Source organism: Nerophis ophidion, linkage group LG08 (assembly GCF_033978795.1).
Source record: "Nerophis ophidion isolate RoL-2023_Sa linkage group LG08, RoL_Noph_v1.0, whole genome shotgun sequence".
Classification (NCBI taxonomy): domain Eukaryota; kingdom Metazoa; phylum Chordata; class Actinopteri; order Syngnathiformes; family Syngnathidae; genus Nerophis; species Nerophis ophidion.
In genome coordinates, this window is record NC_084618.1 from 67,709,410 (window position 1) to 67,736,909 (window position 27,500).

The 27,500-nt window shown below is 41.7% G+C and overlaps 1 long non-coding RNA gene across 1 annotated transcript in view; it reads right to left on the reverse strand.

Moving 5' to 3' along the window:
- Window positions 1-918: 918 nt before the first annotated feature.
- Window positions 919-27,500, reverse strand: part of LOC133557113 (uncharacterized) — a 64,336-nt gene continuing 37,754 nt past the window's right edge. The window contains exons 2-3 of the long non-coding RNA XR_009807699.1: window positions 1,466-1,568; window positions 919-1,351 (exon numbers count right to left, since the gene is read on the reverse strand). This is a non-coding gene — a long non-coding RNA (uncharacterized LOC133557113). The remainder of the gene's footprint in view (window positions 1,352-1,465; window positions 1,569-27,500) is intronic.

The following is a 27,500-nucleotide window of genomic DNA, read 5'->3' on the forward strand; positions in this document are numbered from 1 at the left end:
ATGTACAGTGTGTATTAGATGATGTACAGTGTGTAGATCATGTACAGTGTGTAGATCATGTACAGTGTGTAGTAGATGTACAGTGTGTAGATGATGTACAGTGTGTAGATGTACAGTGTGTAGATCATGTAGAGTGTGTAGTAGATGATGTACAGTGTGTAGATAATGTACAGTGCGTAGATGATGTACAGTGCGTAGATGATGTACAGCGTGTAGATGATGTACAGAATGTAGATGATGTACAGTGTGTGGTAGATGATGTACAGTATTTAGATGATGTACAGTGTGTAGATGATGTACAGCGTGTAGATGATGTACAGTGTGTAGATGATGTACAGAGTGTAGATGATGTACAGTGTGTAGATAATGTACAGTGCGTAGATGATGTACAGTGTGTAGTAGATGATGTACAGTATGTAGATGATGTACAGTGTGTAGATGATGTACAGTGTGTAGATAATGTACAGTGCGTAGATGATGTACAGTGCGTAGATGATGTACAGCGTGCAGATGATGTGCAGTGTGTAGATGATGTACAGTGTGTAGTAGATGATATACAGTATGTAGATGATGTACAGTGAGTAGTAGATGATGTACAATATGTAGATGATGTACAGTGTGTAGTAGATGATGTACAGTGTGTAGTAGATGATGTACAGTATGTAGATGATGTACAGTGTGTAGATGTACAGCGTGTAGATGATGTACAGCATGTAGATGATGTACAGCGTGTAGATGATGTACAGCGTGTAGATGATGTACAGTGTGTAGTAGATGATGTACAGTATGTAGATGATGTACAGTGTGTAGTAGATGATGTACAGTATGTAGATGATGTACAGTGTGTAGATGTACAGCGTGTAGATGATGTACAGCATGTAGATGATGTACAGCGTGTAGATGATGTACAGTGTGTAGATGTACAGTGGTAGGCCAGGTAAAGTGAGAGAGAGGTCGTCATAGTGCAAAGACTTTCTGCACAGTCACTTGCTACACACTTCCAAACTTCATTAGCCCACGTCCAGTACGCAGAGAGCTTCGTGGAATGGGTTTCCATGGCCGAGTGGCTGCATCTAAGCCATACATCACAAGTCCAATGCAAAGTGTGGGATGCAGTGGTGTAAAGGACATCACCGCTGGACTCTAGAGCAGTGGAGACGTCTTCTCTGGACTGATGAACCACACTTTTCCATCTAACAATCTGAAGGAGCAGTCTGGCTGTGGAGCTTGTCAGGAGAACACTACATTTAAGACTGCAGTGTGCCCACTGTGACATTTGGTGGAGGAGGAATTATGGTGTGGGGTTGTCTTTCAGGAGTTGGGCTTGACCTCTTAGTTCCAGTGAAAGGAACTGTGATTGGATAGCAAAACATTTAGGACAATTCCATGGGATGTCACTTCAAGGTCATATGTGAGTCAAGGCAGGTGGCCAAATACTTTTGTCCACATAGTGCATGTCATTTACCTGGCAGAGGTGGCGGGTTTTGGAAGAGGACAGGAAGTGTGTGCACTATAGTAGGTTCTCTCAGGGCTGTCCAAAGTGTGGCCAGCAGCCGGGTGTTGTTGACCTGCAACATATTGTGGTGGGAAACCAGTGAAAGTGTAAGGACATAAGGCTGCATATCAATTAGCTGAAATGTTGCCAGTAATACAACATGTCACTTCCAACAGAAGGCTGTTTAAATATATCCAAATACTTTTTAAATTGTGTATCAAATGTTCACATCCATCATGTTGATCTTGTTTCTTTTCATCTTTACCCTTTCTTCCCCGTCAACATTTAGTGGACTGCACTTTGGACATCCTTCTTGTGTAAGATGTTTTTGCCGGGGACAGAACCTGTCCTCCTTAGGATCAAAGTCCAATTCTACGTCCTCAAAACCACAAATCCAATTTTGATGATGACAAACACTTTTGCACCTTCATGTTTGCACAAATGACCAAACTGCTAGAAAGGAAGTCCTGAATTGTCTGCTAATAAGGAGGAGATTCATTTGTGACTTCATTAGCAGAGCCCTCAAGTCACTGCTTTCTACTTCCTGTTTGGGAGCTCCACTTGTTTACATCAACAACTGACTTACTTCCTGTTTGGGAGCTCCACTTGTTTACATCAACAACTGACTTACTTCCTGTTTGGGAGCTCCACTTGTTTACATCAACAACTGACTTACTTCCTGTTTGGGAGCTCCACTTGTTTACATCAACAACAGACTTACTTCCTGTTTGGGAGCTCCACTTGTTTACATCAACAACTGACTTACTTCCTGTTTGGGAGCTCCACTTGTTTACATCAACAACTGACTTACTTCCTGTTTGGGAGCTCCACTTGTTTACATCAACAACTGACTTACTTCCTGTTTGGGAGCTACACTTGTTTACATCAACAACTGACTTACTTCCTGTTTAGGAACTCCACTTGTTTACATCGACAATTGACTTACTTCCTGTTTGGGAGCTCCACTTGTTTACATCAACAACTGACTTACTTCCTGTTTGGGAGCTCCACTTGTTTACATCAACAACAGACTTACTTCCTGTTTGGGAGCTCCACTTGTTTACATCAACAACTGACTTACTTCCTGTTTGGGAGCTCCACTTGTTTACATCAACAACTGACTTACTTCCTGTTTGGGAGCTCCACTTGTTTACATCAACAACTGACTTACTTCCTGTTTGGGAACTCCACTTGTTTACAATCAACAACTGACTACTTCCTGTTTGGGAGCTCCACTTGTTTACATCAACAACTGACTTACTTCATGTTTGGGAGCTCCACTTGTTTACATCGACAACTGACTTACTTCCTGTTTGGGAGCTCCACTTGTTTACATCGACAACTGACTTACTTCCTGTTTGGGAGCTCCACTTGTTTACATCAACAACTGACTTACTTCCTGTTTGGGAGCTCCACTTGTTTACATCAACAACTGACTTACTTCCTGTTTGGGAGCTCCACTTGTTTACATCAACAACTGACTTACTTCCTGTTTGGGGGCTCCACTTGTTTACATCAACAACTGACTTACTTCCTGTTTGGGAGCTCCACTTGTTTATATCAACAACTGACTTACTTCCTGTTTGGGAGCTCCACTTGTTTACATCGACAACTGACTTACTTCCTGTTTGGGAGCTCCACTTGTTTACATCGACAACTGACTTACTTCCTGTTTGGGAGCTCCACTTGTTTACATCAAGAACTGACTTACTTCCTGTTTGGGAGCTCCACTTGTTTACATCAACAACTGACTTACTTCCTGTTTGGGAGCTCCACTTGTTTACATCAACAACTGACTTACTTCCTGTTTGGGAGCTCCACTTGTTTATATCAACAACTGACTTACTTCCTGTTTGGGAGCTCCACTTGTTTACATCAACAACTGACTTACTTCCTGTTTGGGGGCTCCACTTGTTTATATCAACAACTGACTTACTTCCTGTTTGGGAGCTCCACTTGTTTATATCAACAACTGACTTACTTCCTGTTTGGGAGCTCCACTTGTTTACATCAACAACTGACTTACTTCCTGTTTGGGAGCTCCACTTGTTTACATCAACAACTGACTTACTTCCTGTTTGGGAGCTCCACTTGTTTATATCAACAACTGACTTACTTCCTGTTTGGGGGCTCCACTTGTTTACATCAACAACTGACTTACTTCCTGTTTGGGAGCTCCACTTGTTTACATCAACAACTGACTTACTTCCTGTTTGGGAGCTCCACTTGTTTATATCAACAACTGACTTACTTCCTGTTTAGGAGCTCCACTTGTTTACATCGACAACTGACTTACTTCCTGTTTGGGAGCTCCACTTGTTTACATCAACAACTGACTTACTTCCTGTTTGGGAGCTCCACTTGTTTACATCAACAACTGACTTACTTCCTGTTTGGGAGCTCCACTTGTTTACATCAACAACTGACTTACTTCCTGTTTGGGAGCTCCACTTGTTTACATCGACAATTGACTTACTTCCTGTTTGGGAGCTCCACTTGTTTATATCGACAACTGACTTACTTCCTGTTTGGGAGCTCCACTTGTTTACATCGACAACTGACTTACTTCCTGTTTGGGAGCTCCACTTGTTTATATCAACAACTGACTTACTTCCTGTTTGGGAGCTCCACTTGTTTACATCAACAACTGACTTACTTCCTGTTTGGGAGCTCCACTTGTTTACATCGACAATTGACTTACTTCCTGTTTGGAAGCTCCACTTGTTTACATCAACAACTGAGTTACTTCCTGTTTGGGAGCTCCACTTGTTTACATCAACAACTGACTTACTTCCTGTTTGGGAGCTCCACTTGTTTATATCAACAACTGACTTACTTCCTGTTTGGGAGCTCCACTTGTTTACATCAACAACTGACTTACTTCCTGTTTGGGAGCTCCACTTGTTTACATCAACAACTGACTTACTTCCTGTTTGGGAGCTCCACTTGTTTACATCGACAACTGACTTACTTCCTGTTTGGGAGCTCCACTTGTTTACATCGACAACTGACTTACTTCCTGTTTGGGAGCTCCACTTGTTTACATCAAGAACTGACTTACTTCCTGTTTGGGAGCTCCACTTGTTTACATCAACAACTGACTTACTTCCTGTTTGGGGAGCTCCACTTGTTTATATCAACAACTGACTTACTTCCTGTTTGGGAGCTCCACTTGTTTATATCAACAACTGACTTACTTCCTGTTTGGGAGCTCCACTTGTTTACATCGACAACTGACTTACTTCCTGTTTGGGAGCTCCACTTGTTTACATCGACAACTGACTTACTTCCTGTTTGGGAGCTCCACTTGTTTACATCGACAACTGACTTACTTCCTGTTTGGGAGCTCCACTTGTTTATATCAACAACTGACTTACTTCCTGTTTGGGAGCTCCACTTGTTTATATCAACAACTGACTTACTTCCTGTTTGGGAGCTCCACTTGTTTACATCAACAACTGACTTACTTCCTGTTTGGGAGCTCCACTTGTTTACATCAACAACTGACTTACTTCCTGTTTGGGAGCTCCACTTGTTTATATCAACAACTGACTTACTTCCTGTTTGGGAGCTCCACTTGTTTACATCAACAACTGACTTACTTCCTGTTTGGGAGCTCCACTTGTTTACATCAACAACTGACTTACTTCCTGTTTGGGAGCTCCACTTGTTTACATCGACAACTGACTTACTTCCTGTTTGGGAGCTCCACTTGTTTACATCGACAACTGACTTACTTCCTGTTTGGGAGCTCCACTTGTTTACATCAAGAACTGACTTACTTCCTGTTTGGGAGCTCCACTTGTTTACATCAACAACTGACTTACTTCCTGTTTGGGAGCTCCACTTGTTTACATCAACAACTGACTTACTTCCTGTTTGGGGGCTCCACTTGTTTACATCAACAACTGACTTACTTCCTGTTTGGGAGCTCCACTTGTTTATATCAACAACTGACTTACTTCCTGTTTGGGAGCTCCACTTGTTTACATCGACAACTGACTTACTTCCTGTTTGGGAGCTCCACTTGTTTACATCGACAACTGACTTACTTCCTGTTTGGGAGCTCCACTTGTTTACATCAAGAACTGACTTACTTCCTGTTTGGGAGCTCCACTTGTTTACATCAACAACTGACTTACTTCCTGTTTGGGAGCTCCACTTGTTTACATCAACAACTGACTTACTTCCTGTTTGGGAGCTCCACTTGTTTATATCAACAACTGACTTACTTCCTGTTTGGGAGCTCCACTTGTTTACATCAACAACTGACTTACTTCCTGTTTGGGGGCTCCACTTGTTTATATCAACAACTGACTTACTTCCTGTTTGGGAGCTCCACTTGTTTATATCAACAACTGACTTACTTCCTGTTTGGGAGCTCCACTTGTTTACATCAACAACTGACTTACTTCCTGTTTGGGAGCTCCACTTGTTTACATCGACAACTGACTTACTTCCTGTTTGGGAGCTCCACTTGTTTACATCGACAACTGACTTACTTCCTGTTTGGGAGCTCCACTTGTTTACATCGACAACTGACTTACTTCCTGTTTGGGAGCTCCACTTGTTTACATCAAGAACTGACTTACTTCCTGTTTGGGAGCTCCACTTGTTTACATCAACAAGTGACTTACTTCCTGTTTGGGAGCTCCACTTGTTTACATCAACAACTGACTTACTTCCTGTTTGGGGGCTCCACTTGTTTACATCAACAACTGACTTACTTCCTGTTTGGGAGCTCCACTTGTTTATATCAACAACTGACTTACTTCCTGTTTGGGAGCTCCACTTGTTTACATCGACAACTGACTTACTTCCTGTTTGGGAGCTCCACTTGTTTACATCGACAACTGACTTACTTCCTGTTTGGGAGCTCCACTTGTTTACATCAAGAACTGACTTACTTCCTGTTTGGGAGCTCCACTTGTTTACATCAACAACTGACTTACTTCCTGTTTGGGAGCTCCACTTGTTTACATCAACAACTGACTTACTTCCTGTTTGGGGAGCTCCACTTGTTTATATCAACAACTGACTTACTTCCTGTTTGGGAGCTCCACTTGTTTACATCAACAACTGACTTACTTCCTGTTTGGGAGCTCCACTAGTTTATATCAACAACTGACTTACTTCCTGTTTGGGAGCTCCACTTGTTTACATCAAGAACTGACTTACTTCCTGTTTGGGAGCTCCACTTGTTTACATCAACAACTGACTTACTTCCTGTTTGGGAGCTCCACTTGTTTACATCAACAACTGACTTACTTCCTGTTTGGGAGCTCCACTTGTTTATATCAACAACTGACTTACTTCCTGTTTGGGAGCTCCACTTGTTTACATCAACAACTGACTTACTTCCTGTTTGGGAGCTCCACTTGTTTACATCAACAACTGACTTACTTCCTGTTTGGGAGCTCCACTTGTTTACATCAACAACTGACTTACTTCCTGTTTGGGAGCTCCACTTGTTTACATCAACAACTGACTTACTTCCTGTTTGGGAGCTCCACTTGTTTACATCAACAATTGAACAATTCCAATCAATGTTTTATAAGTAAGTGTATGAACATTCAGTGCAAAAATAATCACTTCTGAAGAATTCTGTGTCTGATTTTTATACACTGATTATTATTTTACTCTGAACTTTAAAACATGGATTTTTTTTCCCCTGATGGCATTTTTAGTCTACGTAAAACATTCACTCATAAATTCAGTGTCAAAAGAAGCTCCTTGACCTCTGTAGCAACATGTCTCACACACACACACACACACACACACACACACACACACACACACACACACACACACACCAGGCTTGTGTGTGACACGTGGCATGCAGAGTAAACATGGCCTCTTAAGTGTTATTTATTTGTTGGCTTTATTAGTGAGAGGCTGTTTGTTCCGTCTGTTAGCGGCAGATGTGCACACCCATGGACTTCACACTCCTAGGCCCCCCTGTTGAGCACACACACACACACACACACACACACACACACACACACACACACAGAAAGAGAGAGAGACAGACTATTCCATTCCCACATGCTATGAAATAAAGTGATGTTGTTTTGGTGCTCATGAAACCTTTATTAGCTGCACAGTTAGCAATGCTGTGCTAAGTGTGCTAAGTGTGCTAAGTGTGCTAAGTGTGCATAGCAGAGTTGATAGAAAAGCCAGATAAGTTTGCCAAGACTCTCTGCTCACCAGGTGGTGATTTCTCTGGAACTTTTTCTTCATTAAGATGCAAACACCATGAAGTCATCAGCGTGTGCAAACAATTGGTGATCTACTAAGACTGGTGTGCAATTCAAATGGTGCACACCACTCTGTTTACATGAGGTGTGTTTACATGAGGTGTGTTTACATGAGGTGTGTTTACATGATGTGTGTTTACATGAGGTGTGTTTACATGAGGTGTGTTTACATGAGGTGTGTTTACATGAGGTGTGTTTACATGATGTGTGTTTACATGATGTGTGTTTACATGAGGTGTGTTTACATGATGTGTGTTTACATGAGGTGTGTTTACATGAGGTGTGTTTACATGAGGTGTGTTTACATGAGGTGTGTTTACATGATGTGTGTTTACATGATGTGTGTTTACATGAGGTGTGTTTACATGATGTGTGTTTACATGAGGTGTGTTTACATGAGGTGTGTTTACATGAGGTGTGTTTACATGAGGTGTGTTTACATGAGGTGTGTTTACATGAGGTGTGTTTACATGAGGTGTGTTTACATGAGGTGTGTTTACATGAGGTGTGTTTACATGAGGTGTGTTTACATGATGTGTGTTTACATGAGGTGTGTTTACATGAGGTGTGTTTACATGAGGTGTGTTTACATGAGGTGTGTTTACATGAGGTGTGTTTACATGAGTGTGTTTACATGAGGTGTGTTTACATGAGGGTGTTTACATGAGGTGTGTTTACATGAGGTGTGTTTACATGAGGTGTGTTTACATGAGGTGTGTTTACATGAGGTGTGTTTACATGAGGTGTGTTTACATGATGTGTGTTTACATGAGGTGTGTTTACATGATGTGTGTTTACATGAGGTGTGTTTACATGAGGTGTGTTTACATGAGGTGTGTTTACATGAGGTGTGTTTACATGAGGTGTGTTTACATGAGGTGTGTTTACATGAGGTGTGTTTACATGAGGTGTGTTTACATGAGGTGTGTTTACATGATGTGTGTTTACATGAGGTGTGTTTACATGATGTGTGTTTACATGAGGTGTGTTTACATGAGGTGTGTTTACATGAGGTGTGTTTACATGAGGTGTGTTTACATGAGGTGTGTTTACATGAGGTGTGTTTACATGATGTGTGTTTACATGAGGTGTGTTTACATGAGGTGTGTTTACATGATGTGTGTTTACATGAGGTGTGTTTACATGAGGTGTGTTTACATGAGGTGTGTTTACATGAGGTGTGTTTACATGATGTGTGTTTACATGATGTGTGTTTACATGAGGTGTGTTTACATGAGGTGTGTTTACATGATGTGTGTTTACATGAGGTGTGTTTACATGGGGTGTGTTTACATGAGGTGTGTTTACATGATGTGTGTTTACATGAGGTGTGTTTACATGAGGTGTGTTTACATGATGTGTGTTTACATGATGTGTGTTTACATGAGGTGTGTTTACATGAGGTGTGTTTACATGATGTGTGTTTACATGAGGTGTGTTTACATGGGGTGTGTTTACATGATGTGTGTTTACATGAGGTGTGTTTACATGGGGTGTGTTTACATGAGGTGTGTTTACATGATGTGTGTTTACATGAGGTGTGTTTACATGAGGTGTGTTTACATGATGTGTGTTTACATGAGGTGTGTTTACATGAGGTGTGTTTACATGATGTGTGTTTACATGAGGTGTGTTTACATGAGGTGTGTTTACATGAGGTGTGTTTACATGAGGTGTGTTTACATGATGTGTGTTTACATGATGTGTGTTTACATGAGGTGTGTTTACATGAGGTGTGTTTACATGATGTGTGTTTACATGAGGTGTGTTTACATGAGGTGTGTTTACATGATGTGTGTTTACATGAGGTGTGTTTACATGATGTGTGTTTACATGAGGTGTGTTTACATGAGGTGTGTTTACATGATGTGTGTTTACATGATGTGTGTTTACATGAGGTGTGTTTACATGAGGTGTGTTTACATGATGTGTGTTTACATGATGTGTGTTTACATGAGGTGTGTTTACATGAGGTGTGTTTACATGATGTGTGTTTACATGAGGTGTGTTTACATGAGGTGTGTTTACATGATGTGTGTTTACATGGGGTGTGTTTACATGAGGTGTGTTTACATGATGTGTGTTTACATGAGGTGTGTTTACATGATGTGTGTTTACATGAGGTGTGTTTACATGAGGTGTGTTTACATGATGTGTGTTTACATGAGGTGTGTTTACATGAGGTGTGTTTACATGAGGTGTGTTTACATGAGGTGTGTTTACATGATGTGTGTTTACATGATGTGTGTTTACATGATGTGTGTTTACATGGGGTGTGTTTACATGATGTGTGTTTACATGAGGTGTGTTTACATGAGGTGTGTTTACATGATGTGTGTTTACATGAGGTGTGTTTACATGAGGTGTGTTTACATGAGGTGTGTTTACATGAGGTGTGTTTACATGAGGTGTGTTTACATGAGGTGTGTTTACATGAGGTGTGTTTACATGATGTGTGTTTACATGAGGTGTGTTTACATGATATGTGTTTACATGAGGTGTGTTTACATGATGTGTGTTTACATGAGGTGTGTTTACATGGGGTGTGTTTACATGATGTGTGTTTACATGAGGTGTGTTTACATGAGGTGTGTTTACATGAGGTGTGTTTACATGAGGTGTGTTTACATGAGGTGTGTTTACATGAGGTGTGTTTACATGAGGTGTGTTTACATGATGTGTGTTTACATGAGGTGTGTTTACATGAGGTGTGTTTACATGATGTGTGTTTACATGAGGTGTGTTTACATGAGGTGTGTTTACATGAGGTGTGTTTACATGAGGTGTGTTTACATGATGTGTGTTTACATGATGTGTGTTTACATGAGGTGTGTTTACATGAGGTGTGTTTACATGATGTGTGTTTACATGAGGTGTGTTTACATGGGGTGTGTTTACATGAGGTGTGTTTACATGATGTGTGTTTACATGAGGTGTGTTTACATGAGGTGTGTTTACATGATGTGTGTTTACATGAGGTGTGTTTACATGAGGTGTGTTTACATGATGTGTGTTTACATGAGGTGTGTTTACATGGGTGTGTTTACATGATGTGTGTTTACATGAGGTGTGTTTACATGGGGTGTGTTTACATGAGGTGTGTTTACATGATGTGTGTTTACATGAGGTGTGTTTACATGAGGTGTGTTTACATGATGTGTGTTTACATGATGTGTGTTTACATGAGGTGTGTTTACATGAGGTGTGTTTACATGATGTGTGTTTACATGATGTGTGTTTACATGATGTGTGTTTACATGAGGTGTGTTTACATGAGGTGTGTTTACATGATGTGTGTTTACATGAGGTGTGTTTACATGAGGTGTGTTTACATGATGTGTGTTTACATGATGTGTGTTTACATGATGTGTGTTTACATGAGGTGTGTTTACATGAGGTGTGTTTACATGATGTGTGTTTACATGATGTGTGTTTACATGAGGTGTGTTTACATGAGGTGTGTTTACATGATGTGTGTTTACATGAGGTGTGTTTACATGAGGTGTGTTTACATGATGTGTGTTTACATGATGTGTGTTTACATGATGTGTGTTTACATGAGGTGTGTTTACATGAGGTGTGTTTACATGATGTGTGTTTACATGATGTGTGTTTACATGAGGTGTGTTTACATGAGGTGTGTTTACATGATGTGTGTTTACATGATGTGTGTTTACATGAGGTGTGTTTACATGAGGTGTGTTTACATGATGTGTGTTTACATGAGGTGTGTTTACATGAGGTGTGTTTACATGATGTGTGTTTACATGGGGTGTGTTTACATGAGGTGTGTTTACATGATGTGTGTTTACATGAGGTGTGTTTACATGATGTGTGTTTACATGAGGTGTGTTTACATGAGGTGTGTTTACATGAGGTGTGTTTACATGAGGGTGTGTTTACATGATGTGTGTTTACATGAGGTGTGTTTACATGAGGTGTGTTACATGATGTGTGTTTACATGAGGTGTGTTTACATGAGGTGTGTTTACATGAGGTGTGTTTACATGAGGTGTGTTTACATGAGGTGTGTTTACATGAGGTGTGTTTACATGAGGTGTGTTTACATGAGGTGTGTTTACATGAGGTGTGTTTACATGATGTGTGTTTACATGAGGTGTGTTTACATGAGTGTGTTTACATGAGGTGTGTTTACATGAGGTGTGTTTACATGAGGTGTGTTTACATGATGTGTGTTACATGAGGTGTGTTTACATGAGGTGTGTTTACATGAGGTGTGTTTACATGAGGTGTGTTTACATGAGGTGTGTTTACATGAGGTGTGTTTACATGATGTGTGTTTACATGAGGTGTGTTTACATGAGGTGTGTTTACATGAGGTGTGTTTACATGATGTGTGTTTACATGAGGTGTGTTTACATGGGGTGTGTTTACATGAGGTGTGTTTACATGAGGTGTGTTTACATGAGGTGTGTTTACATGAGGTGTGTTTACATGATGTGTGTTTACATGAGGTGTGTTTACATGAGGTGTGTTTACATGATGTGTGTTTACATGAGGTGTGTTTACATGGGGTGTGTTTACATGATGTGTGTTTACATGAGGTGTGTTTACATGAGGTGTGTTTACATGATGTGTGTTTACATGAGGTGTGTTTACATGAGGTGTGTTTACATGAGGTGTGTTTACATGAGGTGTGTTTACATGAGGTGTGTTTACATGAGGTGTGTTTACATGAGGTGTGTTTACATGATGTGTGTTTACATGAGGTGTGTTTACATGATGTGTTTACATGAGGTGTGTTTACATGAGGTGTGTTTACATGAGGTGTGTTTACATGAGGTGTGTTTACATGAGGTGTGTTTACATGATGTGTGTTTACATGAGGTGTGTTTACATGAGGTGTGTTTACATGAGGTGTGTTTACATGAGGTGTGTTTACATGAGGTGTGTTTACATGAGGTGTGTTTACATGAGGTGTGTTTACATGATGTGTGTTTACATGAGGTGTGTTTACATGAGGTGTGTTTACATGAGGTGTGTTTACATGAGGTGTGTTTACATGAGGTGTGTTTACATGAGGTGTGTTTACATGAGGTGTGTTTACATGATGTGTGTTTACATGAGGTGTGTTTACATGAGGTGTGTTTACATGATGTGTGTTTACATGAGGTGTGTTTACATGAGGTGTGTTTACATGAGGTGTGTTTACATGAGGTGTGTTTACATGAGGTGTGTTTACATGAGGTGTGTTTACATGAGGTGTGTTTACATGAGGTGTGTTTACATGAGGTGTGTTTACATGAGGTGTGTTTACATGAGGTGTGTTTACATGAGGTGTTACATGAGGTGTGTTACATGAGGTGTGTTTACATGAGGTGTGTTTACATGAGGTGTGTTTACATGAGGTGTGTTTACATGAGGTGTGTTTACATGAGGTGTGTTTACATGAGGTGTGTTTACATGAGGTGTGTTTACATGAGGTGTGTTTACATGATGTGTGTTTTACATGAGGTGTGTTTACATGAGGTGTGTTTACATGAGGTGTGTTTACATGATGTGTGTTTACATGAGGTGTGTTTACATGATGTGTGTTTACATGAGGTGTGTTTACATGAGGTGTGTTTACATGAGGTGTGTTTACATGAGGTGTGTTTACATGAGGTGTGTTTACATGAGGTGTGTTTACATGATGTGTGTTTACATGAGGTGTGTTTACATGAGGTGTGTTTACATGATGTGTGTTTACATGAGGTGTGTTTACATGAGGTGTGTTTACATGAGGTGTGTTTACATGATGTGTGTTTACATGAGGTGTGTTTACATGGGGTGTGTTTACATGATGTGTGTTTACATGAGGTGTGTTTACATGGGGTGTGTTTACATGAGGTGTGTTTACATGAGGTGTGTTTACATGATGTGTGTTTACATGAGGTGTGTTTACATGGGGTGTGTTTACATGAGGTGTGTTTACATGATGTGTGTTTACATGATGTGTGTTTACATGAGGTGTGTTTACATGAGGTGTGTTTACATGATGTGTGTTTACATGAGGTGTGTTTACATGAGGTGTGTTTACATGATGTGTGTTTACATGGGGTGTGTTTACATGAGGTGTGTTTACATGATGTGTGTTTACATGAGGTGTGTTTACATGATGTGTGTTTACATGAGGTGTGTTTACATGAGGTGTGTTTACATGATGTGTGTTTACATGAGGTGTGTTTACATGAGGTGTGTTTACATGAGGTGTGTTTACATGAGGTGTGTTTACATGATGTGTGTTTACATGATGTGTGTTTACATGATGTGTGTTTACATGGGGTGTGTTTACATGATGTGTGTTTACATGAGGTGTGTTTACATGAGGTGTGTTTACATGAGGTGTGTTTACATGAGGTGTGTTTACATGATGTGTGTTTACATGAGGTGTGTTTACATGATATGTGTTTACATGAGGTGTGTTTACATGATGTGTGTTTACATGAGGTGTGTTTACATGGGGTGTGTTTACATGATGTGTGTTTACATGAGGTGTGTTTACATGAGGTGTGTTTACATGAGGTGTGTTTACATGAGGTGTGTTTACATGAGGTGTGTTTACATGAGGTGTGTTTACATGAGGTGTGTTTACATGATGTGTGTTTACATGAGGTGTGTTTACATGAGGTGTGTTTACATGATGTGTGTTTACATGAGGTGTGTTTACATGAGGTGTGTTTACATGAGGTGTGTTTACATGAGGTGTGTTTACATGATGTGTGTTTACATGATGTGTGTTTACATGAGGTGTGTTTACATGAGGTGTGTTTACATGATGTGTGTTTACATGAGGTGTGTTTACATGGGGTGTGTTTACATGAGGTGTGTTTACATGATGTGTGTTTACATGAGGTGTGTTTACATGAGGTGTGTTTACATGATGTGTGTTTACATGATGTGTGTTTACATGAGGTGTGTTTACATGAGGTGTGTTTACATGATGTGTGTTTACATGAGGTGTGTTTACATGGGGTGTGTTTACATGATGTGTGTTTACATGAGGTGTGTTTACATGGGGTGTGTTTACATGAGGTGTGTTTACATGATGTGTGTTTACATGAGGTGTGTTTACATGAGGTGTGTTTACATGATGTGTGTTTACATGATGTGTGTTTACATGAGGTGTGTTTACATGAGGTGTGTTTACATGATGTGTGTTTACATGATGTGTGTTTACATGATGTGTGTTTACATGAGGTGTGTTTACATGAGGTGTGTTTACATGATGTGTGTTTACATGATGTGTGTTTACATGAGGTGTGTTTACATGAGGTGTGTTTACATGATGTGTGTTTACATGAGGTGTGTTTACATGAGGTGTGTTTACATGATGTGTGTTTACATGATGTGTGTTTACATGATGTGTGTTTACATGAGGTGTGGTTTACATGAGGTGTGTTTACATGATGTGTGTTTACATGATGTGTGTTTACATGAGGTGTGTTTACATGAGGTGTGTTTACATGATGTGTGTTTACATGATGTGTGTTTACATGAGGTGTGTTTACATGAGGTGTGTTTACATGATGTGTAATGTGTGTTTACATGAGGTGTGTTTACATGAGGTGTGTTTACATGATGTGTGTTTACATGGGGTGTGTTTACATGAGGTGTGTTTACATGATGTGTGTTTACATGAGGTGTGTTTACATGATGTGTGTTTACATGAGGTGTGTTTACATGAGGTGTGTTTACATGATGTGTGTTTACATGGGGTGTGTTTACATGATGTGTGTTTACATGAGGTGTGTTTACATGAGGTGTGTTTACATGATGTGTGTTTACATGAGGTGTGTTTACATGAGGTGTGTTTACATGAGGTGTGTTTACATGAGGTGTGTTTACATGAGGTGTGTTTACATGAGGTGTGTTTACATGAGGTGTGTTTACATGAGGTGTGTTTACATGAGGTGTGTTTACATGATGTGTGTTTACATGAGGTGTGTTTACATGATATGTGTTTACATGAGGTGTGTTTACATGAGGTGTGTTTACATGAGGTGTGTTTACATGATGTGTGTTTACATGAGGTGTGTTTACATGAGGTGTGTTTACATGAGGTGTGTTTACATGAGGTGTGTTTACATGAGGTGTGTTTACATGAGGTGTGTTTACATGATGTGTGTTTACATGAGGTGTGTTTACATGAGGTGTGTTTACATGAGGTGTGTTTACATGATGTGTGTTTACATGAGGTGTGTTTACATGGGTGTGTTTACATGAGGTGTGTTTACATGATGTGTGTTTACATGAGGTGTGTTTACATGAGGTGTGTTTACATGATGTGTGTTTACATGATGTGTGTTTACATGAGGTGTGTTTACATGATGTGTGTTTACATGAGGTGTGTTTACATGGGGTGTGTTTACATGATGTGTGTTTACATGAGGTGTGTTTACATGAGGTGTGTTTACATGATGTGTGTTTACATGAGGTGTGTTTACATGAGGTGTGTTTACATGAGGTGTGTTTACATGAGGTGTGTTTACATGATGTGTGTTTACATGAGGTGTGTTTACATGAGGTGTGTTTACATGATGTGTGTTTACATGAGGTGTGTTTACATGAGGTGTGTTTACATGATGTGTGTTTACATGAGGTGTGTTTACATGAGGTGTGTTTACATGAGGTGTGTTTACATGAGGTGTGTTTACATGAGGTGTGTTTACATGAGGTGTGTTTACATGAGGTGTGTTTACATGATGTGTGTTTACATGAGGTGTGTTTACATGAGGTGTGTTTACATGAGGTGTGTTTCCATGAGGTGTGTTTCCATGAGGTGTGTTTACATGAGGTGTGTTTACATGAGGTGTGTTTACATGAGGTGTGTTTACATGATGTGTGTTTACATGAGGTGTGTTTACATGATGTGTGTTTACATGAGGTGTGTTTACATGAGGTGTGTTTACATGAGGTGTGTTTACATGAGGTGTGTTTACATGAGGTGTGTTTACATGATGTGTGTTTACATGAGGTGTGTTTACATGAGGTGTGTTTACATGAGGTGTGTTTACATGAGGTGTGTTTACATGATGTGTGTTTACATGAGGTGTGTTTACATGAGGTGTGTTTACATGAGGTGTGTTTACATGAGGTGTGTTTACATGAGGTGTGTTTACATGATGTGTGTTTACATGAGGTGTGTTTACATGAGGTGTGTTTACATGAGGTGTGTTTACATGAGGTGTGTTTACATGAGGTGTGTTTACATGATGTGTGTTTACATGAGGTGTGTTTACATGAGGTGTGTTTACATGATGTGTGTTTACATGAGGTGTGTTTACATGAGGTGTGTTTACATGAGGTGTGTTTACATGAGGTGTGTTTACATGATGTGTGTTTACATGAGGTGTGTTTACATGAGGTGTGTTTACATGAGGTGTGTTTACATGAGGTGTGTTTCCATGAGGTGTGTTTACATGATGTGTGTTTACATGAGGTGTGGTGTTTACATGAGGTGTGTTTACATGAGGTGTGTTTCCATGAGGTGTGTTTACATGATGTGTGTTTACATGAGGTGTGTTTACATGAGGTGTGTTTACATGATGTGTGTTTACATGAGGTGTGTTTACATGAGGTGTGTTTACATGAGGTGTGTTTACATGATGTGTGTTTACATGAGGTGTGTTTACATGAGGTGTGTTTACATGATGTGTGTTTACATGAGGTGTGTTTACATGAGGTGTGTTTACATGATGTGTGTTTACATGAGGTGTGTTTACATGAGGTGTGTTTACATGATGTGTGTTTACATGAGGTGTGTTTACATGAGGTGTGTTTACATGAGGTGTGTTTACATGAGGTGTGTTTACATGAGGTGTGTTTACATGATGTGTGTTTACATGAGGTGTGTTTACATGAGGTGTGTTTACATGAGGTGTGTTTACATGAGGTGTGTTTACATGAGGTGTGTTTACATGAGGTGTGTTTACATGAGGTGTGTTTACATGATGTGTGTTTACATGAGGTGTGTTTACATGAGGTGTGTTTACATGAGGTGTGTTTACATGAGGTGTGTTTACATGAGGTGTGTTTACATGATGTGTGTTTACATGAGGTGTGTTTACATGAGGTGTGTTTACATGAGGTGTGTTTACATGAGGTGTGTTTACATGAGGTGTGTTTACATGATGTGTGTTTACATGATGTGTGTTTACATGAGGTGTGTTTACATGATGTGTGTTTACATGAGGTGTGTTTACATGAGGTGTGTTTACATGAGGTGTGTTTACATGAGGTGTGTTTACATGAGGTGTGTTTACATGAGGTGTGTTTACATGAGGTGTGTTTACATGATGTGTGTTTACATGAGGTGTGTTTACATGAGGTGTGTTTACATGAGGTGTGTTTACATGAGGTGTGTTTACATGATGTGTGTTTACATGAGGTGTGTTTACATGAGGTGTGTTTACATGATGTGTGTTTACATGATGTGTGTTTACATGATGTGTGTTTACATGATGTGTGTTTACATGTGTGTTTACATGAGGTGTGTTTACATGAGGTGTGTTTACATGAGGTGTGTTTACATGAGGTGTGTTTACATGATGTGTGTTTACATGAGGTGTGTTTACATGATATGTGTTTACATGAGGTGTGTTTACATGAGGTGTGTTTACATGATGTGTGTTTACATGAGGTGTGTTTACATGAGGTGTGTTTACATGATGTGTGTTTACATGAGGTGTGTTTACATGAGGTGTGTTTACATGAGGTGTGTTTACATGAGGTGTGTTTACATGAGGTGTGTTTACATGAGGTGTGTTTACATGAGGTGTGTTTACATGAGGTGTGTTTACATGAGGTGTGTTTACATGAGGTGTGTTTACATGAGGTGTGTTTACATGAGGTGTGTTTACATGAGGTGTGTTTACATGAGGTGTGTTTACATGAGGTGTGTTTACATGAGGTGTGTTTACATGAGGTGTGTTTACATGATGTGTGTTTACATGAGGTGTGTTTACATGAGGTGTGTTTACATGAGGTGTGTTTACATGAGGTGTGTTTACATGATGTGTGTTTACATGAGGTGTGTTTACATGAGGTGTGTTTACATGATGTGTGTTTACATGATGTGTGTTTACATGAGGTGTGTTTACATGATGTGTGTTTACATGATGTGTGTTTACATGATGTGTGTTTACATGAGGTGTGTTTACATGAGGTGTGTTTACATGATGTGTGTTTACATGATGTGTGTTTACATGAGGTGTGTTTACATGGTTGAGCTGCCAGTCAGGCCAGTGATGAATATGAATATGAATATGAATGCTTGTGTTTCATATTTCATATCAAACATTAGCAGAGGGTGTGGAAGTCTTCCCTGCATCATGCATGCCTCACACCTCCAAACTTGTGACACTTAGTTCCTGGCGTGTGTTGGTGACCATCAACTGATGAGAGGAGAAACATCTTCCAAGACAAAGAGTCGCCCTAAAGGTTCCACTTTCTTTCAACAGCACAATCCTGGCTGCCACTTTTGCAGTGTAGAATCCCCCTGACTGGTCTTAGTGACCTGGCACAGACCAGGTGTGTGTAGAATCCCCCTGACTGGTCTTAGTGACCTGGCACAGACCAGGTGTGTGTAGAATCTCCTGACTGGTCTTAGTGACCTGGCACAGACCAGGTGTGTGTAGAATCTCCGGACTGGTCTTAGTGACCTGGCACAGACCAGGTGTGTGTAGAATCCCCCTGACTGGTCTTAGTGACCTGGCACAGACCAGGTGTGTGTAGAATCCCCCTGACTGGTCTTAGTGACCTGGCACAGACCAGGTGTGTGTAGAATCCCCCTGACTGGTCTTAGTGACCTGGCACAGACCAGGTGTGTGTAGAATCTCCTGACTGGTCTTAGTGACCTGGCACAGACCAGGTGTGTGTAGAATCTCCGGACTGGTCTTAGTGACCTGGCACAGACCAGGTGTGTGTAGAATCCCCCTGACTGGTCTTAGTGACCTGGCACAGACCAGGTGTGTGTAGAATCTCCTGACTGGTCTTAGTGACCTGGCACAGACCAGGTGTGTGTAGAATCCCCCTGACTGGTCTTAGTGACCTGGCACAGACCAGGTGTGTGTAGAATCCCCCTGACTGGTCTTAGTGACCTGGCACAGACCAGGTGTGTGTAGAATCTCCTGACTGGTCTTAGTGACCTGGCACAGACCAGGTGTGTGTAGAATCTCCGGACTGGTCTTAGTGACCTGGCACAGACCAGGTGTGTGTAGAATCCCCCTGACTGGTCTTAGTGACCTGGCACAGACCAGGTGTGTGTAGAATCTCCTGACTGGTCTTAGTGACCTGGCACAGACCAGGTGTGTGTAGAATCCCCCTGACTGGTCTTAGTGACCTGGCACAGACCAGGTGTGTGTAGAATCCCCCTGACTGGTCTTAGTGACCTGGCACAGACCAGGTGTGTGTAGAATCTCCTGACTGGTCTTAGTGACCTGGCACAGACCAGGTGTGTGTAGAATCTCCGGACTGGTCTTAGTGACCTGGCACAGACCAGGTGTGTGTAGAATCCCCCTGACTGGTCTTAGTGACCTGGCACAGACCAGGTGTGTGTAGAATCTCCTGACTGGTCTTAGTGACCTGGCACAGACCAGGTGTGTGTAGAATCTCCTGACTGGTCTTAGTGACCTGGCACAGACCAGGTGTGTGTAGAATCCCCCTGACTGGTCTTAGTGACCTGGCACAGACCAGGTGTGTGTAGAATCTCCTGACTGGTCTTAGTGACCTGGCACAGACCAGGTGTGTGTAGAATCTCCGGACTGGTCTTAGTGACCTGGCACAGACCAGGTGTGTGTAGAATCCCCCTGACTGGTCTTAGTGACCTGGCACAGACCAGGTGTGTGTAGAATCTCCTGACTGGTCTTAGTGACCTGGCACAGACCAGGTGTGTGTAGAATCTCCTGACTGGTCTTAGTGACCTGGCACAGACCAGGTGTGTGTAGAATCCCCCTGACTGGTCTTAGTGACCTGGCACAGACCAGGTGTGTGTAGAATCCCCCTGACTGGTCTTAGTGACCTGGCACAGACCAGGTGTGTGTAGAATCCCCCTGACTGGTCTTAGTGACCTGGCACAGACCAGGTGTGTGTAGAATCTCCTGACTGGTCTTAGTGACCTGGCACAGACCAGGTGTGTGTAGAATCCCCCTGACTGGTCTTAGTGACCTGGCACAGACCAGGTGTGTGTAGAATCCCCCTGACTGGTCTTAGTGACCTGGCACAGACCAGGTGTGTGTAGAATCCCCCTGACTGGTCTTAGTGACCTGGCACAGACCAGGTGTGTGTAGAATCTCCTGACTGGTCTTAGTGACCTGGCACAGACCAGGTGTGTGTAGAATCTCCGGACTGGTCTTAGTGACCTGGCACAGACCAGGTGTGTGTAGAATCCCCCTGACTGGTCTTAGTGACCTGGCACAGACCAGGTGTGTGTAGAATCTCCTGACTGGTCTTAGTGACCTGGCACAGACCAGGTGTGTGTAGAATCTCCGGACTGGTCTTAGTGACCTGGCACAGACCAGGTGTGTGTAGAATCCCCCTGACTGGTCTTAGTGACCTGGCACAGACCAGGTGTGTGTAGAATCTCCTGACTGGTCTTAGTGACCTGGCACAGACCAGGTGTGTGTAGAATCTCCTGATAGGTCTTAGTGACCTGGCACAGACCAGGTGTGTGTAGAATCCCCCTGACTGGTCTTAGTGACCTGGCACAGACCAGGTGTGTGTAGAATCCCCCTGACTGGTCTTAGTGACCTGGCACAGACCAGGTGTGTGTAGAATCCCCCTGACTGGTCTTAGTGACCTGGCACAGACCAGGTGTGTGTAGAATCTCCTGACTGGTCTTAGTGACCTGGCACAGACCAGGTGTGTGTAGAATCCCCCTGACTGGTCTTAGTGACCTGGCACAGACCAAGTGTGTGTAGAATCTCCTGACTGGTCTTATTGACCTGGCACAGACCAGGTGTGTGTAGAATCCCCCTGACTGGTCTTAGTGACCTGGCACAGACCAGGTGTGTGTAGAATCCCCCTGACTGGTCTTAGTGACCTGGCACAGACCAGGTGTGTGTAGAATCTCCTGACTGGTCTTAGTGACCTGGCACAGACCAAGTGTGTGTAGAATCTCCTGACTGGTCTTAGTGACCTGGCACAGACCAGGTGTGTGTAGAATCCCCCTGACTGGTCTTAGTGACCTGGCACAGACCAAGTGTGTGTAGAATCCCCCTGACTGGTCTTAGTGACCTGGCACAGACCAGGTGTGTGTAGAATCCCCCTGACTGGTCTTAGTGACCTGGCACAGACCAGGTGTGTGTAGAATCTCCTGACTGGTCTTAGTGACCTGGCACAGACCAGGTGTGTGTAGAATCCCCCTGACTGGTCTTAGTGACCTGGCACAGACCAGGTGTGTGTAGAATCTCCTGACTGGTCTTAGTGACCTGGCACAGACCAGGTGTGTGTAGAATCTCCTGACTGGTCTTAGTGACCTGGCACAGACCAGGTGTGTGTAGAATCTCCTGACTGGTCTTAGTGACCTGGCACAGACCAGGTGTGTGTAGAATCTCCGGACTGGTCTTAATGACCTGGCACAGACCAGGTGTGTGTAGAATCTCCGGACTGGTCTTAGTGACCTGGCACAGACCAGGTGTGTGTAGAATCTCCGGACTGGTCTTAGTGACCTGGCACAGACCAGGTGTGTGTAGAATCTCCGGACTGGTCTTAGTGACCTGGCACAGACCAGGTGTGTGATCGTCGCCAGGATCAGTTTGTGGTTTCACTGCTACTTACCTGTGTGCGTGTGTGTGTGTGTGTGTGTGTGTGTGTGTGTGTGTGTGTGTGTGTGTGTGTGTGTGTATGTGTGTGTGTGTGTGTGTGTGTGTGTATGTGTGTGTATGTGTATGTGTGTGTGTGTGTGTGTGTGTATGTGTGTGTATGTGTATGTGTGTGTGTGTGTGTGTGTGAAAGGCATGTGTTTTTGTGATTAGTAGAAGGTTAAAGTAGCTACAAATGTGTGTATTTATTTGACATTCCCTCACCTCACCACCGCCTGCCAGCATCCTCACATTCTGCTTCTATCTCCACCCCCCCCCCCCCCGCCCCCCCCCCCCTCCCTCTCCCCCAGCAGGCGGGTGATTGACACTTACAAATTACCCTGCGGCGGTGGTATTGTGTGTGACCCCTCTCTCTCATCTCCGTTTTGTCATCTAATTACTGTGAATCCCCACTGCTGCATTTTTAATATGCACCCCCCTGCCCCCGCCCCCGCCCCCACCCCCGCCCCTTTCCCCCTGCCTCCATCTTTCCCCCTCTTCCTTGTCTCCCGCTTCACCCGCTTCACCCGCTTCACCTGCTTCACCCGCTTCACCCGCTCCACCTGCTTCACCTACTTCACCTGCTTCACCTGCTTCACCCGCTCCACCTGCATCTCTGGCCAACACTCATGGTCTCCATTTCCTCCCGAGGCTCTTCTCCCCACTACCAGGCCCCCCCCCCCTCCCGTGCAGTGGCACTCACCCGCCTGTCACTCTCTCTGTTTGCTTTTGCCTGGTCGTCCGCCGACTGCTGGGTAAACACGCTCTTCACTCAGGTAATCAATGTGTGCTAATGAGTGCTAGCCCCGCCCTCAATTTACTTCTCCTCTTTCCTACCAAACATTCCCTCGGAGTGCAGCGGCCACACCAAACTGCATATGAACACACCTACCCTCAACATCACAAACCAAGACTCTCACAGTCTGTAGACATGCATTATGGACACAAATAAGAAATATAATTGTAGACCACCAGGAGCATTAGGGTATGGTCCTCATTACATGGTATGTAGACCACATTACATGGTATGTAGACCACATTACATGGTATGTAGACCACATTACTTGGTATTTGGCCCCCTTACATGGTATGTAGACCACATTACATGGTATGTAGACCACATTACATGGTATGTAGACCACATTACATGGTATGTAGACCACATTACATGGTATGTAGACCACATTAATGGTATGTAGACCACATTACATGGTATGTAGACCACATTACATGGTATGTAGACCACATTACATGGTATGTAGACCACATTACATGGTATGTAGACCACATTACATGGTATGTAGACCACATTACATGGTATGTAGACCACATTACATGGTATGTAGACCACATTAATGGTATGTAGACCACATTACATGGTATGTAGACCACATTACATGGTATGTAGACCACATTACATGGTATGTAGACCACATTACATGGTATGTAGACCACATTACATGGTATGTAGACCACATTACATGGTATGTAGACCACATTACATGGTATGTAGACCACATTACATGGTATGTAGACCACATTACATGGTATGTAGACCACATTACATGGTATGTAGACCACATTACATGGTATGTAGACCACATTACATGGTATGTAGACCACATTACATGGTATGTAGACCACATTACATGGTATGTAGACCACATTACTTGGTATGTAGACCACATTACATGGTATGTAGACCACATTACATGGTATGTAGACCACATTACATGGTATGTAGACCACATTACATGGTATGCAGACCACATTAATGGTATGTAGACCACATTAATGGTATGTAGACCACATTACATGGTATGTAGACCACATTACATGGTATGTAGACCACATTAATGGTATGTAGACCACATTACATGGTATGTAGACCACATTAATGGTATGTAGACCACATTACATGGTATGTAGACCACATTACATGGTATGTAGACCACATTACATGGTATGTAGACCACATTACATGGTATGTAGACCACATTAATGGTATGTAGACCACATTACATGGTATGTAGACCACATTAATGGTATGTAGACCACATTACATGGTATGTAGACCACATTACATGGTATGTAGACCACATTACATGGTATGTAGACCACATTACATGGTATGTAGACCACATTACATGGTATGTAGACCACATTAATGGTATGTAGACCACATTACATGGTATGTAGACCACATTACTTGGTATGTAGACCACATTACATGGTATGTAGACCACATTACATGGTATGTAGACCACATTACATGGTATGTAGACCACATTACATGGTATGTAGACCACATTAATGGTATGTAGACCACATTACATGGTATGTAGACCACATTACATGGTATGTAGACCACATTACATGGTATGTAGACCACATTACATGGTATGTAGACCACATTACATGGTATGTAGACCACATTAATGGTATGTAGACCACATTACATGGTATGTAGACCACATTACATGGTATGTAGACCACATTACATGGTATGTAGACCACATTACATGGTATGTAGACCACATTACATGGTATGTAGACCACATTACATGGTATGTAGACCACATTACATGGTATGTAGACCACATTACATGGTATGTAGACCACATTACATGGTATGTAGACCACATTACATGGTATGTAGACCACATTAATGGTATGTAGACCACATTACATGGTATGTAGACCACATTAATGGTATGTAGACCACATTACATGGTATGTAGACCACATTACATGGTATGTAGACCACATTACATGGTATGTAGACCACATTACATGGTATGTAGACCACATTACATGGTATGTAGACCACATTAATGGTATGTAGACCACATTACATGGTATGTAGACCACATTACATGGTATGTAGACCACATTACATGGTATGTAGACCACATTACATGGTATGTAGACCACATTACATGGTATGTAGACCACATTAATGGTATGTAGACCACATTACATGGTATGTAGACCACATTACATGGTATGTAGACCACATTACATGGTATGTAGACCACATTACATGGTATGTAGACCACATTACATGGTATGTAGACCACATTACATGGTATGTAGACCACATTACATGGTATGTAGACCACATTACATGGTATGTAGACCACATTACATGGTATGTAGACCACATTACATGGTATGTAGACCACATTACATGGTATGTAGACCACATTACATGGTATGTAGACCACATTACATGGTATGTAAACCACATTACATGGTATGTAGACCACATTACATGGTATGTAGACCACATTACATGGTATGTAGACCACATTACATGGTATGTAGACCACATTACATGGTATGTAAACCACATTACATGGTATGTAGACCACATTAATGGTATGTAGACCACATTACATGGTATGTAGACCACATTACATGGTATGTAGACCACATTACATGGTATATAGACCACATTACATGGTATGTAAACCACATTACATGGTATGTAGACCACATTAATGGTATGTAGACCACATTACATGGTATGTAGACCACATTACATGGTATGTAGACCACATTACATGGTATATAGACCACATTACATGGTATGTAAACCACATTACATGGTATGTAGACCACATTAATGGTATGTAAACCACATTACATGGTATGTAGACCACATTAATGGTATGTAGACCACATTACATGGTATGTAGACCACATTACATGGTATGTAGACCACATTACATGGTATGTAGACCACATTACATGGTATGTAGACCACATTACATGGTATGTAGACCACATTAATGGTATGTAGACCACATTAATGGTATGTAGACCACATTACATGGTATGTAGACCACATTACATGGTATGTAGACCACATTACATGGTATGTAGACCACATTACATGGTATGTAGACCACATTACATGGTATGTAGACCACATTACATGGTATGTAGACCACATTACATGGTATGTAGACCACATTACATGGTATGTAGACCACATTACATGGTATGTAGACCACATTACATGGTATGTAGACCACATTACATGGTATGTAGACCACATTACATGGTATGTAGACCACATTACATGGTATGTAGACCACATTACATGGTATGTAGACCACATTACATGGTATGTAGACCACATTACATGGTATGTAGACCACATTACATGGTATGTAGACCACATTACATGGTATGTAAACCACATTACATGGTATGTAAACCACATTACATGGTATGTAAACCACATTACATGGTATGTAGACCACATTAATGGTATGTAGACCACATTACATGGTATGTAGACCACATTAATGGTATGTAGACCACATTAATGGTATGTAGACCACATTAATGGTATGTAGACCACATTAATGGTATGTAGACCACATTAATGGTATGTAGACCACATTACATGGTATGTAGACCACATTAATGGTATGTAGACCACATTACATGGTATGTAGACCACATTACATGGTATGTAGACCACATTACATGGTATGTAGACCACATTAATGGTATGTAGACCACATTACATGGTATGTAGACCACATTAATGGTATGTAGACCACATTACATGGTATGTAGACCACATTACATGGTATGTAGACCACATTACATGGTATGTAGACCACATTACATGGTATGTAGACCACATTAATGGTATGTAGACCACATTAATGGTATGTAGACCACATTACATGGTATGTAGACCACATTAATGGTATGTAGACCACATTAATGGTATGTAGACCACATTAATGGTATGTAGACCACATTAATGGTATGTAGACCACATTACATGGTATGTAGACCACATTACATGGTATGTAGACCACATTACATGGTATGTAGACCACATTAATGGTATGTAGACCACATTAATGGTATGTAGACCATGTTGAAATGTTGAAAACAATCTTACAATCTACCTTTTTTACC